Genomic DNA, 6,000 nt, shown 5'->3' on the forward strand with positions numbered 1-6,000 from the left:
GTTATGCCGGCGATTGCTCCACCGTAGCGTCACATCTATGTTAATAATGTCCCAAAACCTGTCGGATCTACCCCGCTATGCGCGCAGTCACAATAGCACATATTCTACTCCCGCAGTCACCATCTATGCACACGCTCACTCCACACAGTCCGCACCACAGTCCACTCTAGAAGTCACCATCTATGCACATATTCAGTCACAGTAGAACATAGTTCATTGCAGTGCCAGAATCCCTACACACATTCACTCACAGTATAACAAAGTCCACTCCAGAAGACACCATCTACGCACACATTCAATCACAGTAGACCACTGTCCGTTCCTGCTGTCACCATTTAGAAACAAGATCAGTGTCCTGCAGAAATGTTAAAAGAAGGCGTGCAGCCTCCCTTCTGCATGTCTGGTTTTCACTCGGGTAGACAATGTCCTGGACTGTACTATGAAGGGTTCCTGTGTTCTTAAAGGAAGCGAACATCACATACCTTTCCGCGCCGTACTCTGCGCAGTACATAATATAATATTCGATATCCCCGCACACACCACATAAAGAACATAGCAGAGACGATGCCACGCCCGTCTTATGCATCCAGGCAGGAGTGAGAGCAGACGCCGTGCGTATTCGATGTAGTAGAGTGGTGGGACGAATTCGCGGTGTATGACACCTCTGGCATCGACAAAAACTATTAGCATCATCTTTGTTTTGGTCTTCTGTCGCCGCACCTGTTTTTTTTCTCGACGCCGGAGAGCTTGTGGACCGCCATTCGGCGCTCTGCCTCTTTGAGGATTGTATTGAAAACAGCATGTTTCGTTTTCAGCAATGATCTTGTCGACGAATGCAGCATCCTTCTTTGCCTCTGAGAGCAAATCAGCGCTCACTGCCCGCGTGAGGGCTGATTGTGTTTGTGTTTTCATTATTGTTTTTGTCTACAAGTAGTGGTGCTGAAGTCGGAAGCTCTGCAGTCGGTAGTCCGCATGGAGCCTTTTTTTGCCCGCGAAATCGCGTCGCGCGCCCGCGCCGGCGTCGACAAATTAACTCCCACATGGTCAGCAACCGAGCGGTGTTTTTTTGCCGGCCAGTTGTGCGATGTGCGCGCCCCATCCATATTGAAATTAGACGGATGCGCAGAAAGCGCGGTGAAGGCGCTGGCTCTCGCGCGCAAAATGCTCGCGAGCGCGTCTCTCTCGGCCGGCGTGGATCCGGCCATAATCACGCGACGCCCGCTCCGGCTCTCATTGGCCCTCTGTCGCTGTCCTCTCCCGGCGTCGGCGCGGCGTCGGCATTTTTTTCTCTTCCGCCAGAACCCGACGATTTGGCGAAAATGTCCTCTCCGCGGCAAAAAAAAAAAAAAACGCTCCGCTACCGTCGACGCCGACGAATCGCCCGGAGAAACGCTCCATGCGGGCCACGCTTTATGCTATCGCGTAAAACAATGAGTCTCAGCAGGCACTTTCGTCACGCATGTTCATGCGGGAGTGTCTCGAGAACACTACCAGAGCTCCAAGCGTCTCTCAGCCTGCTCCATCTTTCCGCAGTAAGTAAGGCTGCACGTTTTTCATTCCGAAACCGACTGCGTCAGCGGGGCTACCCGCTGTGGTGCCACGGGCTGGCCGAAGTTTAAATACCAGCCGCATGTCCGGTCGTCCCGCAGCTCATTATTGCATGCTAGGGCAAGCAGCTTTTTGCCGCGTGTAATCACCACGTAGCTCTGGTTTGAGACTCAAGAGCAGTCGTGGTACACGTTACAAAAAGTAGGTAACCAATTGCAATTACTCCATCTGAAATGTAACTGATTAGAGTGGTCAGTTACATCCCCAGAAAAACTGCAGCGCTGGCCAAGTGGTTGAGCGCACGCTTCGCATACGGGGGGGGGGGGAGGGGGGGGTTCGATACCTAGTGCCACCGGGTACCCAGCGGTGATACAATGAGTACAAGATTTCCCCTGCCTGGTGCTCGGCTCCTTTTGGATGAAATCCTTGGGAAACGGGTCTCGGATCCAACCTTGAGTAGTCGAAAAAACTTTCTGCCATGACGCTCTTTTGCCTCAGATGCCCTTGCGCCATGAAAATCTATCATCATCATCATCATAATCCCCAGAAAAATAACTTTACAATTACAGAAAAATAATCGATTACTATTGTGCTGTTTTCCTTCCAACCTTTGTTGCTATTGCATCAATTTATTCACAATACAATAAACTACTGCTGCTTGCTTGATATTCTGTTACTCGTTGTTAATTCTCTATAGAAATTGGTTTTCGAAACATGCACTTCTGACCAGGTCGCCAACTTCTCCAGAAAGCTCACAAGCACCGAAACATCAATCCTAGCCACGGGACACAAATTGAACCTTGAGGTGAATAGACCCCCCTTACAGTAATTGTATGTGCGCTTGAAGTTGGCATCCGGCAACTGGAACATGGTGTACGATAAGTGGTCAGGCTCAAAACAATAGGTGTACTTAATGCAATGCAAGCACAGCGAAAAGAGACAAACCTACCACCGGATCAAAGGCAAGCCCTGCAAGAACTCAAGACACACACCAACAGAGTGATTCTCCCGGTGGACAAGGGCAGCACAACAGTCGTTCTCGACAGACGGGACTACGAAAAAAAAATATCCGCCTTACTCAGCAGTCCGGAATATGAAAGTTGAAGAAGGACCCCACAACGACTACCCAAGCAAGGCTAAACAAAACATTAAAAGAAGTTTATGGTTTATGGGGGTTTAACGTCCCAAAGCGACTCAGGCTATGAGACGCCGTAGTGAAGGGCTCCGGAAATGTAGACCACGTGGGGTTCTTTAACGTGCACTGACATCGCACAGTACACGGGCCTCTAGAATTTCGCCTCCATCGAAATTCGACCGGGATATTAAAAGAAGTCTTGAAAAAGCACTGCTACTTCCGAAACCTCTACCTCTAGTTACTGAGCACCAACGGATCGGCTCCACCCTTCTACGGCCTGCCCAAAGCCCGCAAACCGGGGATTCCTTTTTACGCCCGATTGTGGACTTCCGGTGCTCCCCCCTTCGCTCGTTGTCGGAATACCTTCACAAGCTCATATCCCCAATCGCAGGAAAAACAACGACCCATATCCGTCATTCCAATCACTTCATCGAACTGATGTCCCAAGCCACCCTTGAGGCCGACGAATGCCTTGTCTCCTTCGACGTGGTGTCCCTTTCCACAAAAATCCCCGTGAAGCTTGCGGTGACTGCTACCCGAGACGCCCTGCAACGCGACGACACACCCAGCGCACGACCCCCGATGAGTGTAAATGATGTGTGCCGCATCCTGGAGCCGTGTCCATCAAACACATACTTCTCGTCAAACGGGGAATTTTAGCGACAAGTGAAAGGAACGCGAATGGGAGCCTCCATCTCTGTCGTCATGGCCAATTTAACCATGGAACACATCGAACAACGAGCCAACTCATTCCACCCGAAACCAAAGATTTTCCTCGGGTATGTCGACGACTGCTTTGCAGTCATGAAAAGATCTGAGATTCAAAATTTACCTTCTCATTTAAACTCTGCTGAACCTGATATTCAGTTCACGCTAGAGGTGGAACAAGAAAACTCCCTGCCGTTTTTGGACGGCCTCGTGTCCCGAAACCACAGTATCCTTCAATTCTCCGCATAACCCAAACCAACTCACTCAGGCCGGTATCTCCACTTCTCTTCGAACCACCCGACAGTCCATAAAGCATCAGTGGTGAAGACGTTGTTCAGAAGAGGTGAGACATACTGCAGCACAGAACTTGACAGAAAAAAAGAACAACGCACGATATTCCAAGAAGTCATCATGAACGGCTACCCAAAAACTTTATTCAAAAAACCATTTGACTTCAAAAACACGACAACATGCGCCAAGAAATCAACGCACAAAGACCAACGCCACCGCCAAAATACTTCACTTTGCCTTATGTCAGAAGTGCCAGCGAAACCGTCGCCCGAATCCTGAAAAAAAGGGGTTTCCAGGTTGCGCACAAGCCCACAAACACTGTTGCGCTTTGCCTGCCTGTTCCCAAAGACCGGCAGCGGAGAGAAAAAGCCCAAGGCAATGTCTGCAAAATTTCTTGCCCCGACTGCGACGCAAGCTACGTCAGCTATATCGGCGAAACCAAGAATCTCAAAGAAAGAATTCGGCAACATAAAAACGACGTCCGTAACTTCGCAAGAGAGCGCAATCCTGTAGCAAAACATTCCGAGGACTCCGACCATAGAATCAACTTTGAAGAAACCCGCAACCTCGGAACCGAAACAAATTACCAAAAAAGACTCCTTCTGAAATGTTGGAACATCCAAACCGCCTCGAACAACATCAACTGCACAAAAGGAAACCTTCCCCCAGAACATGCCCAGGGAATTCGCTCTTCGACTCAACGAAAAAAAGTCGCCATTGACCGCCTCCCCACAGTGGTACAACGTGACTAATATCCCTGTCACACGGGACTTCTTCTCGGCCTTTGCCGTAAAGTTGTCTTATTGCACTAAAGGAGGAAAACCGAAAAGGAGCAGCGAGGCTGCTACACGGCAAATCCAAAGGAGCTAGAACGCGGCCTCTGTGAATGCCAAAAGTCACCGCTGTGTGTGAAGTGGCGCTAGTAACATTATGAAATTATGCAGACGGTAGCACTTCAGCTAAGAGTGCTTTCGTTTATGTTGGAAAAAGTAGCTATCACGATAATAAACGAGCGTTCTGACCGTGAGAAACAGATATTTTGAAACAAAGTTTTTTTTTTTTCATTGTTCTCGGTCCGACCACAGTAGGCGCACTTTTCCGTTCGGCTCCTCGTTGTGTTCGAGAAGCGTGCTTTGTTGCTTGTGTCTTTGTGCACACAAGCAAACTCAAAACACGCACACAACAAAGAGCAAACGAAGAAAAAACAGCAAAGCGAGATGCGCAAGCACGTGTGTGTCGATGCGGCTGCTGAAAAGCGTTCAAGTCCTTTTTTAGCAGTGTGGATGTCTTTAGTCATAGTCTCCTCTACGGTTAAGTGCACTTTAACGCAAAATTAACCATTAAATAAGATAAATTAGATATTTTTTTACGGTTTCAAAATTAAAATTGCGTCAATTTTTTATTCTTTGAGCTCGCTAGCTGGCGCTGCCGTCTGGGTGCTGCTTTAAGCAACTTTAAGGCCGCTGACGGCCGCCTTCATTGCTACGGACCTTTATCGCAAAGGTCTCGACGCTTTGCCGTGTAGATGCGCGTCACGCGCCTTTGGGGCAAAGGACCTTAATTTCTATGGCCTTACAAGTGCCCGTGTGACAGGGGTATTATAGCCCTGTCACACGGCCAGCGCAAAGGCCTTTAAAATCAGGTCCTTATATCTAAAGGAGCTATCCCCATGTGTTCGCGCCACCTCGGTTTTGAATCTAAACCGCGGCAATATTTATTTATTCAAGGTCAAAGGATCAGCGATGAAGCGGATTTTCTGCCTTTAGTCCTGAAGTAGAGATTTCGCTCTAAAATAGCTTGCCATCTCAGCACTAGCTGTCAGTTGCAACTGCATCAAAATGTAACTAAAGATACATAGTATAGTCGCAATGATATCCAACATATATTTGCGATTTGCCTATCATATTACTTCCGCTAAATTAAGCTACAGTAATATAGAGATTAAGAGCCTGGCAGGTACCACGTAATTTCAAGACGATAACCTATAACCAGCGCAGCAACCTTGAAGGCAACTACGTGCAACTGTATGACCGGAAAGTACTGCCGGTGAATTTCTCCTGGCACGTAACAGGTCACCAGAAAGGACACGTTCTTCCAAATAGACTATCGCGCCCTCTTCGGAGTTTCACGTGTCTTGTGCGGCGTTCATACCGTCGCATGCATCTTCAATAAATAAGGTTCATGGTGCTTCCAAACTAATTTCAGCATTGCCCACCTATTACTGCAGTTCAAGAACCACTCCTTCAGCTTCTTTTAAATCTTGAATTGCTTCTGAGCTGCACTGCATGCCTTGTGTCGGACTTGTGAAATGAGGAGAG

The sequence above is a fragment of the Amblyomma americanum genome, chromosome 4 (genome assembly GCF_052857255.1).
Source record: "Amblyomma americanum isolate KBUSLIRL-KWMA chromosome 4, ASM5285725v1, whole genome shotgun sequence".
NCBI classification, from domain to species: domain Eukaryota; kingdom Metazoa; phylum Arthropoda; class Arachnida; order Ixodida; family Ixodidae; genus Amblyomma; species Amblyomma americanum.